Source organism: Sciurus vulgaris, assembly GCF_902686455.1.
Source record: "Sciurus vulgaris genome assembly, chromosome: X".
NCBI classification, from domain to species: domain Eukaryota; kingdom Metazoa; phylum Chordata; class Mammalia; order Rodentia; family Sciuridae; genus Sciurus; species Sciurus vulgaris.
Genome location: NC_136471.1, coordinates 86,767,263 through 86,778,785, shown reverse-complemented (window position 1 = coordinate 86,778,785; position 11,523 = coordinate 86,767,263).

Here is an 11,523-nt window from a genome sequence, read left to right as displayed (position 1 = left end):
TCAATCAAAAGACATAGACTGGCAGATTGGATTAAAAAGAAGGATCCAACAATATGTTGCCTCCAAGAGACTCACCTCATAGAAAAGATACCCATAGACTAAAGGTGAAAGGATGGGGAAAAACATACCAATGCACATGGACTCAGCAAAAAAGCTGGAGTATCCATCCTCATTTCAGACAATGTGGACGTCAAGCCAAAGTTAGTCAGAAGGGATAAAGAAGGTCATTTCATACTGCTTAAGGAAAGCATAATCAGCAAGATATAACAATCATAAACATTCTATGCCCCAAACAGTGGCTCATCCATGTATGTCAAACAAATCCTTCTCAATTTCAGAAACCAAATAGACCATCACACAATAATACTAGGTGATTTTAACACACCTCTCTCACCACTGGACAGATCTTCCAGACAAACATTGAACAAAGAAACCATAGATCTCAATAACACAATCAATAATTTAGACTTAATGGACATTTACAGAATATACCGTCCAACCAAGAGCGAATACACTTTCTTCTCAGCAGGATATGGATCCTTCTCTAAAATAGACCACAAAGCTAATGTTAGCAAATACAAGAACATAGAGACACTACCATGTATTCTATCAGATCATAATGGATTGACGTTAGAAATAATGAAGAGTAAAACACAGAAACTATTCCAACATCTGGATATTAAACAATATGCTATTATATGATGAATGGATAACAGAAGATATTAGGAAGGAAATTAAAAAATTGTTAGGGGTAAATGAGAACAAAGAAACATCATACAAAAATCTCTGGGACACTACGAAAGCAGTACTTAGAGGGAAATTTATTTCATGGAGCGCATTTAATAAAAGAAGTAAAGCTCAACAAATAAACGACCTAACACTACAGCTCAAAGCCCTAGAAAAAGAAGAACAGACCAGCACCAAAAGTAGTAGAAGACAGGAAATAGTTAAACTCAGAGCTGAAATCAATGAAATTGAAACAAAAGAAACAATACAAAAAATTGACAAAATAAATAGTTGGTTCTTCAAAAAATAAACAAAATTAATAAACCTTTCGCCACACTTACCAAGAGAAGACGAGAGAAAACCCAAATCACTAAAATTCGGAATGAACAAGGAAATATCACAACAGCAGGATTGAAATACAAAACATAATTAGAAGCTATTTTGAAAAGCTATACTCCAACAAAATAGAAAATTTCGAAGACATCAACAGGTTTCTAGAGACATATGAATTGCCTAAACTGAATGAGGAGGACATACAGAATTTAAGTAGACCAATTTCAAGTACTGAAGTCGAAGAAGTCATCAAAAGCCTACCAACAAAGAAAAGTCTGAGACCAGATGGGTTCTCAGCCGAGTTCTAAAAAACCTTTAAAGAAGAGCTCATTCCAATAGTTCTCACAGTATGCCATAAAATAGAAGAGGAGGGAACCCTCCCAAACTCATTCTATGAAGCCAATATCACACTGATACCTAAACCAGACAGAGACTCATCACGGAAAGAAATTTCAGGCCAATATCCTTAATGAACATTGATGCAAAAATTCTCAACGAAATTTTAGCAAATCACATACAAAAACATATAAAAAGATAGTGTACCATGATCAAGTGGGTTTCATCCCAGGGATGCAAGGTTGGTTCAACATCAGGAAATCAATAAATGTAATTCACCATATCAATAGACTTAAAGTCAAGAATCACATGATTATTTCAATAGATGCAGAAAAAGCATTTGGTAAAATACAGCACCCCTTCATGCTCAAAACACTAGAAAAAAGAGGGATAGTGGGAACATTCCTTAACATTGTAAAGGCCATTGATGCTAAGCCCATGGCTAATATCATTCTAAATGGTGAAAAACTGAAAGCATTCCCCGTAAAACTGGAACAAGGCAGGGATGCCCTCTTTCACCACTTCTATTCAACATCGTTCTTGTGACTCTAGCCAGAGCAATTAGACAAACCAAAGAAATTAAAGGGATACAAATTGGAAAAGAAGAACTCAAACTATCCCTGTTCGCTGATGACATGATTATATATTTAGAGGAACCCGGAAATTCCACCAGAAAACTCTTAGAACTCATAAGTGAATTTGGTAAAGTAGCAGTTTACAAGATCAATGCTCATAAATCCAATGCACTTTTATACATAAGTGATGAATCTTCAGAAAGAGAAATTAGGAAACTACCCCATTCACAATAGCCTCGAAAAAATAAAATATTTGGGAATCAATCTCACAAAAGAGGTGAAAGAACTCTACAATGAGAACGATACAACACAAAGAAAGAAATTAAAGAACACCTTAGAAGATGGAAAGATCTTCCATGTTCTTGGATAGGAAGAATTAATATTGTCAAAATGGCCATACTACTTAAAGTGCTATACAAATTCAATGCAATTCCAATTAAAATCCCAATGAGGTATCTTACAGAAATAGAGCAAGCAATTATGAAATTCATCTGGAAGAATAGAACCCAGAATAGCTAAAGCAATTCTTAGCAGGAAGAGTGAAACAGGGGGTATTGCAATACCAGATCTTCAACTCTACTACAAAGCAATAGTAACAAAAACGGCATGGTATTGGTACCAAAGAAAGGTAGATCAATGGTACAGAATAGAGGACACGGACACAAACCCAAATAAATACAATTTTCTCATACTAGACAAAGGGGCCAAAAATATGCAATGGAGAAAAGATAGCCTCTTCAACAATGGTGCTGGGAGAATTGGAAATCCATATGCAACAGAATGAAACTAAACCCGTATCTCTCACCATGCTGAAACTAAACTCAAAATGGATTAAGGACTTTGGAATCAGACCAGAGACCCTGCAGATTATAGAAGAAAAAGTAGGTCCAGATCTTCAACATGTCGCTTAGGACCAGACTTCCTTAACAGGACTCCCATAGCACAAGAAATAAAATCAAGAATCAATAACTGGGATAGATTCCAACTAAAAAGCTTTCTCTCAGCAAAGGAAACTATCAGCAATGTGATGAAAGAGCCTACAGAGTGGGAGAATATCTTTGCCAATCATACTTCAGATAGAGCACTAATCTCCAGAATCTATAAAGAACTCAAAAAACTCTAGTCCAAGAATTCAAATAATCCAGTCGACAAATGGGCTAAGGAAATGAATAGACACTTCACAGGAGAAGATCTACAAGCAATCAACAAACATATGGAAAAATGTTCAACATCTCTAGTAATAAGATAAATGCAAATCAAAACCACCCGAAGATTCCATCTCACCCCAATTAGAATGGCGATTATCAAGCATATGAGCAACAACAGGTTTTGGCAAGGATGTGGGGAGAAAGGTACCCTCGTACATTGCTGGTGGGGCTGCAAATTAGTGCAGCCACTCTGGAAAGCAGTGTGGAGATTCCTTAGAAAACTTGGAATGGACCCTCCATTTGACCCAGCTATCCCACTCCTTGGCCTATTCCCAAAGGACTTAAAATCAGCATACTACAGAGATACAGCCACATCAATGTTCATAGCTGCACAATAGCCAGACTATGGAACCAACCTAGATGCCCTTCAATTGATGAGGGATAAAGATACTGTGGTATATATACAATGGAATATTACTCAGCCATAAAGAATGATAAAATTATGGCTTTTGCCGGCAAATGGATGAAATTGGAGAGTATCATGCTAAGTGAGATAAGCCAATCTCAAAAGCCAAAGGACGAATGATATCGCTAATAAGTGGATGATGACACATAATGGGGGGAGGGAAGGGTTAGTGTTAGGGTTAGAGTTAGGGTTAGGGAGGGGGGCAAGTATGGAGGAAGGAAGCACTGTATAGAGGGAAAAGAGGGGTGGGAGGGCTGGGGGGAAGGGAAAAAATAACAGAATGAATCAAACAAGATACCCTATGTAAATTTATGATTACACAAATGGTATGCCTTTACGCCATGTACAAACAGAGAAAGAACATGTATTCCATTTGTTTACAATAATAAATAAATAAATAAATAAATAAATAAAATTAAATAAAGAGAAATGATGAGCAAACTAACTTCACCAACATGGCAGAATGGAATTTTCCAGAAAATAATGCTGGACAGCTATCCCTGCACAAAATTACCTTCACCAAGGAGCTAAGGAATCCAGGTGAGAGTTACAGCATGTGGGTGTAGCACAGGTTTAAAATAGACCCATCGAGGGGCCAGAGCTGTGGCTCAGTAGAAGAGCACTTGCCTGGCACGTGGGAGGCCCTGGGTTTGATACTCAGCACCACATATAAATAAATAAATAAAGATCCATTGACAACTAAAAAAAAATTTTAGAAATAGACCCTTTGAAGAACGTGGAAAGGACAGTTTCACACTAACTGTGTGACCTTTCCCCCACACTAAGGCTGAAAGACCTCAGAAAAGACACCCTCAACATGCTTAAAGAGAATGAAGTGAACCACTGACTGTATCACAGACCCCAGAACCATGCCTACCTCAGTGAAACTCAGTGCCAGTGTAGAACCAGTGGACCCAACTATAGGCTGGCTCCTACACACACAAGTTTCTGCTCTCAGCCAGCACCAGACTGGTCGCAGACTCATTTACCAAGCCCTTCTGCTGTTCACCAACTGCCTGTGCACCCAGGTCTGGATTCACATTCCAGAAGACGCAGTTGCCTGCCCACCAATCCCCACAGCCCAGGCTCTAGGCCCACCCAGCACACCTATGCACCAGGCACCTTTGCACCACATAATGAACCCAAACATGGGCCATCCCACACAAGCACTCCAGCAGCAAACCCGCACGTGAACTCTGAAATATGGTCTGATCAGAATCAATCTCTGGATCTACTGATGCCAAGGTTGCCCTGAATAATCTGGTCTCTGGAGACTAGAAGGTCCCTTCCCCTTTACATTCACAGAAACCAATGCACAACCACAGGTATCATGAATATCAGGGAATCACAACACCAGCAAAACGGCAATGTACAACACCAGTACAGGACTCTAAAGATGTGGACATCTATGCATTACCTGACAATGTATTCCAATAAAGGCCTAAAGTCAGATCATGAAAATGCAAGGGAACACAGATAGAAAATGAACATTATTGCTGGGTGCAGTGGCGCATGCCTGTAACGCCAGCGGCTTGGCAGGCTGAGGCAGGAACATTGCAAGTTTCAAAGTCAGCCTCAGCAAAAGCAAGCACTAAGCAACTCATTGAGACCCTGTCTCTAAATAAAGTACAAAATAGTGCTGGGGATGTGGTTCAGTGTTCGAGTGCCCCTGTGTTCATCCCTGGTACCATCCCCATAAAAAAAAAGAAGAAAGGAAGAAAAAGAAAAAGAAAGAAGAGAAAGAAGAAAAGGAATTTATCAAGGAACGATGCAAAAAATAAATAAAATGAGAAGATACAATAAAGGACAGAAATCACGAAAGAAAAAGAAATAAAACAAAAATGAAATTCTGGACTGCAAGAACACAATGACCAAAATTTAAAATTCCATGGGGAACTTTCATAGCAGCTCAGTCATACAGAAAAATGGATCAGTGAACCCAAAGAGAGGAGTTTTGTAATTTAGCCATTGGAGGAATGAAAAGAAAACAAAGAGTGCAGGAGTCCCATGAGGTTTATGGCATACCATCAAATGAACTAATATATGCATTATGGGAGTATAATAAGGTGGAGAGGAAGAGAAAGAGGTGCAAAGCTTATGTAAGGATATAATGGCTGAACACTTCCAAGACTTGAGGAGTGATGGAGCAATACAGACAGCCAGTATCACCCAACACAGCCATTTTATGTATTGTCACCAAAATGGCAGAATAGAGACCATGAGCTTCACTCTCCCACAGGAAACCGATTACAACTACCCTGTGGCAAACTTAGAGCCAAGATATTTCTTAGACACTCTATTATAATCAAACTCTCCTAAACGATGAATAGAGAGGGTTTTGAAAGAACACATGAAAAGGAGTGTCCCCCACCGCCTATCAGCAGAATTCTCAACAGATCCTGTCTGGTCAGGGGTACTTGAGCTAATATTTAAAGTGCTGAAAGTGAGGAACAACCTGCCCACAGAGAATGCTGTACTTGGCAAGGCTGTCCTTTGGGGAAGAGGAGGAGTACAGATATTCCCACGCAGGACAAAATAGCCATCACTTCATCACCACTGGAACTACCTTACAGCAATTACTAAAAGGGGAGTTCTTGATGTTAAAGGAAAAGACGCTAACAACAGGAAAACATGTCAAAGTATAAAAACTCACTCTAAAACTAAAATGTAGTCAAGTTCTGAATACAGTGATACTGCAATGGTGGTACATACATAACTGTACCACCTCTGGCTTAAAATGAGAAGGCAGAAATATTTGAATAACTGTGACTATAATAATTAGCTAATAGATACATGAGATATAAAATATGGGAAGTTATGACATCAAATATCATAACGTGGAGGGAGCAAACGTAAGGAGTAGACGTTTGTGTGTTCTGCGATATCAGTGTAAATAGACACTGGCCACCAAAAGTATTATGTAAGCCTCATATTAACCACAGAGGATAAACCTTTAGTAGATACAAAAAAATAAGAGAGATTTTCAAAACCCACAATGCCAAAAAATTTATCAAACTGCAAAGGAAGACACAGGAGGAGGAGAATGGAACTATGGATACACAAACAGAAAAGAAGAGAAAGTGGCATAAATCCATACCTGTCATTACTTCACTGTAAATGGATTACATTCTCCAATCACAAGACGTAGTGTGGCTGATGGATTAAAATTCAGATCTTACTATGTGCTACCTACAGGGAATCACTTCCGTTGCAAGGACACCACAGGCTGATTGGGAAGGTTTGGAGACAATAGTCCATGCAGATGACAACCCAAATAGAGTATGGGTGGCTCTTGTAAGAGCAGAAAATAGCCTTTAAGCTGAAAACAGTTACAGGAGGCACAGAAGTTCTTTACCTAATGAAGGGATCAATTCATTCAGGGGATATAACAGTTTTAAATACATACAACCAACACTGGTATATAACACAAATACTAACAGAACGATGGAGAAATAGACCAAAATACAACAATAATAAAGGAACACCAAAATCTCACTGCAGCAATAGATAGATAATACAGATAAAAAAAAATCACTACATAACAGCAAAATTGACCAACACGATAGACACAATGGACCTAAAGATGTACTCAGAACATTCTGTCTACCTGCTGAAGAATACATATTCTTTTCAAACAACTCACAGAGATGATATTTGGACCCAAAGGAAGTCTTAACACGTTTCCAGAAGATGGAAATCGTTTTGATTATCAATTCTGACCACAACAATATAAAAGCAGAAATGAATAATAGGAGTAATTTCAGAAAACTCAAAAAATATGTGGAAATGAACACACTCCTGAACAATGGGGCCAAAGAAGAAATCAAATGAGTGATAAAAGGGGTGTGTTGTCACCAAAATGGCAGAAAGAAACAATGAGCCTTCACTCTCCCACAGGAAACCTATTGCAACTACCCTGTGGCAAACTGGGAGCCAGAACACATCAGAACTTGAAACTGAGTCTGCGGCCATCTCTCAGGGCCACAGAGCAGCAGAAAGCTGGGTCTGGGAGTGGATCATAAGAAAAATCAGCAATTCTGACTCCACCCCGTCCATCAGCAACACTTTGTGTGTGGTGAATTCCAGCAGTCTCACAGTTCAAGACTAAACAAAAATGTTGCTACATCAGCTATTGGGAGGCTTGGCAGGCTCCTTAAGACAGCTAAAGCGAAAATAAAACTAAAATAAAACAGAGGTGGGGCTAGTCACAGCTGCTGCACAGAACTCTGTGACTCTCCATTTCAGTCAGGGGAAGGACCAAATCTGAGAGGCTGTATCAGGAGACCTGCTCCACTGGTCCTTCAGAAGGGAGTCCCATGCTGGCCTTCCAGTGCATTCTCAGTGTATGCTTGGGTTCCTCTTTAGATCATTTAGATCTTACACCTTGCCCAATTCAAAATTATTGCAAATTGGCAGCAAACCTGGGCTTATCACGCCATCTTGTGTCTAAAGTAGCATTTACCTCGGATCAAGGGAATTCAGCTACCTTATACTTCACTGGAAAGACACAACCATAAAAAAAGACACGAGATGGAAGGGCAAGATGGCCCAACAGAGGCAGCTCCAAGTTCACCTCTTCCTCCATGAAGAGGAACCATAATAAAAAAATGGATGCATTTCTAGGTGAGTGATATTGGACTAAATTTAAGCAAGGTAGAGTTGAGAACCCTATAAGACACAGAGACCTGGAATAGCACAGAGTGTGAGATATAGTACACTGGCAACCACAACCCCACCCACTTGTCCAGATGGAGGGACATTCAATTCGGGGAAAAAATGAAGGAGAGGGTCCCACTGGGCCTCTTGATTGTGCAAGCAAGGAACCTATTGGCTTGTAAAAACCAAAAGGAAATTCTTAGAGACTGCATCATGGCTTGAATTGCTACACACCCAATTCCATCCTAAGGCACGGATTGATTCAGTGGGCACAAATTATTGGGGCTGAAGCTACACAGTCAACAGTCACCCAATATTGACTTCATGCTGCCGAGCCTGAGGACACCTGGCTGCCTGCGCCACCTCTGTAATAAATTCAAGGGGCAAAGTCAGCCACCCCGCTACCCTATTTGACCCAAATCACAAAGTTAGTCTGAACCGCCTCTATAAATTTTCTGAGCCATTCCCCGATGACAGAGTCACTTGCACAGTCCCAGTCACTGCTGGGCCTGTGCATACGTTCCACTCCATGATAAATGTTCACAGCTATTTTGGACCACCCTTAACCATCCATATTGTAAACACGTATACGCTCACATACACATGCATACGTACACAAACATAAACACACTGATAATGAGTCATGCTATAAGAGAACACTTCTACTAGTTCTTTAGACAGGAGTCACATGCTGGATTTCCCATGCATTCCGAGTGTACATTTGTAGTTCTCTTCCAAAGAATTTGCGTAGAACACTTTGCCAGTTTCTAAGTTCTTGCAATATTGTAAGGGCTTTGCCCCACAGTTGAAGAAACAACCCACTCTAGTCCCTGCTTTTTCCTTCATCATTTCCCACTGTGGCGGTAGCCACACATTGGGGAACCACCATATTTCTCTTCATACGCTGCTCGATCCTGTACAACCAGTATCCTCCCATGGCCTCTGGAGACAAAGGCTCTATCAACCCACCACCCCATGCACCAGAATCTAACTACCATTTAAAGCAGATAACCTGTAGGAACACTAATCTATGGCAACAACTGGAGCCAAAGACAACCAGCTTACCCAACCAACGCCCAAGTCATACCTTCAAGAGCAAGACATTTAGAACAATAGCGTAGAAAAGTGTTAAAGGCAACTCATATACCAGGTATGCAAATCTCAGTGTTGGTCACAAGAGACATGAAATGTAAAACAAAGTAGCATGACAGCAACAGAACAAAGTAACTGTGGCAATAGACATCAAAGGAAATATATTGAACAAACGCCTGATTAAAAGTACAGAAGACTGATGATAAGAGAACTTAAAGGATTTAGGAGACACAGACAATTCAATGAATTAAGAAAAAATTCATGACAGAGGGAAGAAATTCAGAAGATGAGATCTTCAAAAGGAGCCAAATGGAAATCAAGGAAATAAAGGACTCAATACATCAAATTAAATACAATTGAAAGCCTCCAGAACAATGCAGATTCCATGGAAGTCTACTTGTTGATCAAGCACAGAACGGAACATCTGCAGTATCCCTATCAGTATTGCACTACCCCTATTAGAACAAAATACAGGGGGAAAAGGCAAGGGACAGACTTACAGACTTCAAGGCCTCTCAGAGAATATACAAAAAGGAAGCGTCACATTTATTGGATATGAAGGTGAAGTAAAATATAAAGGTGAAGAAAATAGAAACCCTATTCAATGGAATTAGCTGGAATAGTCCATATCCTCTTGGGACAATACGGGCATCCATACATGGGAGGCCCATTGAAATACAAATAGATTTGACCAGTAAATTTGTCACATCAGCGTATTGTAGACAAACTGTTACATGCAGGATAGATAAGGAAAGAATTGTAAAAACACAGAAGAAACCTTACAGGCCAGGAGGAAATAAATGGCATCCATGTTGGGAGAGAATATGCCAACCATGTATTCTATAGTCAGAGAAACTCTCTCTTGGGAAAAAATAATTAAGACCTTCTAAAACAGCAAAAACTGAAAGTCTTAATCAAAACCATGATAGCCTTACAAAAGATGTTTAAGGGATATCTGCATCAAGAAGTGAAATAAAGATCACTATCATTAAGAAACTATAATATCCACCCAAAGAGCATGTGCACAAAAGAGAAATAAAGAGCCAACCTAAAGCACAATCCTAATGAATTAGTAAATAAATAAAGAAAAATTAACAAGACGACAGGAATATTTGCTGACTTTTCAATAGTAAACTTTAGCGTTAATGCCCTTAATTCTCCCAAATAAAGATGTAGACTGTGTGATAGAGAACAACAACAACAACAAAAAAAAAAAACCAAGACTAATGATATGCTCTCTGCAAAATGTCACTACACAAGAAACTACATACAGAGACTGAAAGCAAAACGATGGAAAAATCATTCCACAAAAATACTTAAAAATGAGCGACACAAATAGATTTTGTCCAACACTATAACCTTAAGAGAAGAAAATGCAAAACAACCATTAGAGGAGACAAGGCAGGCCACTATGTAATAATAAGGAGTCAATTCTACAGGAAGAAATGATTGTAAGTGTGCCTGCCCCTAATGTTGGACTACCGCTAACACTATTAGATCTCAGGGTTACAGGATCCAGTACGGAGTAATGGTGACTTCAATTCCACTTTCACCAGTGGACAGGTCATATGGAAAAATATCAGTACGGAAATTTCAGATTTAACTATCCTACAAAGGTCCCACAGAAAATTACAGAATATAACTGAAAAACTGAACAATATGCGTTGTTTCCTCAGCACATGAAACATTCTCTACAATAGATCATACATAGGCTACAAAACAAGTCTTAGCAAAGTCAAAAAGCAATCTTTTATGATCACAATAGAATAAAACCAGAAAAAAAGTTAAGACAAAATCTGTTTGAAATGATACTATACTTGCAGCCTGAAAATCGCACACTAATGACATTACAGAAATATAAAACGTTTCCACATAAATAAAATGAATATGGAGCACAGCGCTGGGACTCAGAGCAACCACTGGGGCTCCAGGCGGTGGCCCAGAGGAGGGGCTGCGAGGAGAGCTGTTTGGACTCAGAGCGACCACCCCTGATCACCGGGGGCTGCCCGGAGGAGGAGGAGCAGCGCGGCAAGGCGCTTGGAGTGGGAGCAACTGCACCAGAGCTACAGGCGGTTGCCAGAGGAGGAGCTGCTCAGTGAGCTGTTTGGACTCAGAGCAACCACTCCTGAACGCGGAGCCTGCCCAGAGGAAGAGGGGGGGGAGCGTGTCCGCTTGGATTCGGAGTGACTAC